Source organism: Amblyomma mixtum, chromosome 3, assembly GCF_055824585.1.
Source record: "Amblyomma mixtum isolate Tamu chromosome 3, ASM5582458v1, whole genome shotgun sequence".
In the NCBI taxonomy this organism is placed as follows: Eukaryota; Metazoa; Arthropoda; class Arachnida; order Ixodida; family Ixodidae; genus Amblyomma; species Amblyomma mixtum.
In genome coordinates this window covers 154,052,085-154,054,099 of record NC_143014.1, presented here as the reverse complement: position 1 = coordinate 154,054,099, position 2,015 = coordinate 154,052,085, and positions in this window count along the sequence as shown.

The window sequence follows — 2,015 nt, the reverse complement described above, 5'->3', positions numbered from 1 at the left end:
ACTGTCAGCTGTCACTTGTGACATCAAGGTTGACAACTAGCAAGCAACCCCTGTTACCGCTCCCTGCATCAACGACGAGGCTGAAGAATGACAAAAAAAACAAACAAAATAATAAACCGCGCATGAAAAAACCTTCTGCACTAAACAGCCCCCGCATTCTTTTGTAAATGTCGCTGTATTACCTCCACCGACGAATCATTGGGTCATCTGTGTTGATTCACGTATATCCCCAAAGCCTTGCGAACAGGCGAGCCACGCATTATCAAAATAAATCTGTAATGCTACAAATGCGCATTTTCTGCTACCTGATTCAGTGGTCCACAAAAGAGTGCGGGGTGTCCCATTTGAAACTGTCCTCGAAGTGTATCATATTATTGTTCGCCGATGATTGCATCGTGTACCGCGCCATAACTAACCAAGACGACACGTGCACCCTCCAACAAGACCTAAACGCTATCTCACTTTAGTGTGAAACATGGCTCATGCCTTTAAACACGACAAAATGTAAAGTCATGACATTTTCCCGCCTTCGCAACCAGATTAAGACTACCTACTACCTCAACTCTACACCCGTTGCCTACACATCATCATACAAATATCTTGGCCTGCACATGACACCATCGCTATCATGGATAACACATATTGAAACCATTTGCTCCGAAGCCTCACGCGTTCTCGGCTACATGCGGCGTAGTCTCTCCGACTCATCCTCAGACATTAAAAAGCTAGCATATCTCACATTCGTCAGACCAAAGGTTGAATACGCATCAGCCATCTGGAACCCGTCACAATCATACCTCGCCGCTAACCTCGAAGCCATTCAAAGCCGTGCAGCACGATTTATCACCTCGAACTATTCAAGAAATTCCAGTGTCACCTCAATGAAAAGAGACCTCGACTTGCCGTCCCTCGAATCACGCCGCATCATATCTCGTTTCTGCCTTCTTCATACATTCTATTATCACTACGAAGATCTTCCCGTTTAAGCCACAGCCAGTCTCTAGCACGAATTTCCACCCGCACCCTTGCAATGAGTAGCTCATTTTTCCCACATGCAATAGTCTTATGGAATTCCTTACCCGAAAACATAGCCGAATGCACAGACAGAAAACAATTCCGTAATAAGCTAAAACTTCAGCCATCCTGAATACTGTCCCCTTTGTACTCTTTTGTTACTTAGTTTAGTTGCATTTCTGCGCCTTAGCGTAATTTTGTTTCTCTTGCGCTTGCTTGTTTGCTGTTATTTGATTTAGATGTATGTCTGCATTTTTTTACTGTATTTTTTTCTTGCTTTTGTTTTTGCTTGCCTTCATTGTATTTTGTATTTTGCTCTTCACATTTTTCCACGTTCAAGATTTTTTTACATCATGTTAATTCGCCTCCCCCTTATGTAATGCCCTCGGGCCCTTAAGGAGAAAATAAATGAAATAAATGAAATGAAGGAAGCCAACAGACACCGAAACGAAGGAGAGCACAGAGGAATGTTAGTATTTGTTTTTTTAATTCGTTGTGTTAGTCAGTGGGTAGTTAGTATGTAGTAATTTAATGACTGAAAGATAACTGAATGGAAAGCGGAAGAAAAATACAACCACATGCTGCAAGTGAAATCCGAACCCACTACCTCGGTATATAGCGTACTGTGCTCTTTTAACTGAACAATGGTAGCGGCTGTTCAATCATTTACTTTCGGGGGAATTTATGACGTGTGTAACCTAACCTTCAGAGTGTTCGGATACCACTGGCGGAATGTGGGTGCTTTTCCTTCTACCTGATAATCAATTATCTTTCAGCCACAAACTGGTTACCTACTAATTTCCCCACTGATCAATACCACAAATTAAAAACAAATAAACAAACATTCCCTCATGCTGTTTTGGTTTTGGTGACTGATGGCTTCACTAACATGTATGTCATAACCAGCCCCTCACTACCTACCCTTGTCTCCCGAAATGTGTCAGTTCTAAACGGATAGGGAAGCCGGTACTAAAGGGAATATCACATTTCCTACTTGGGTT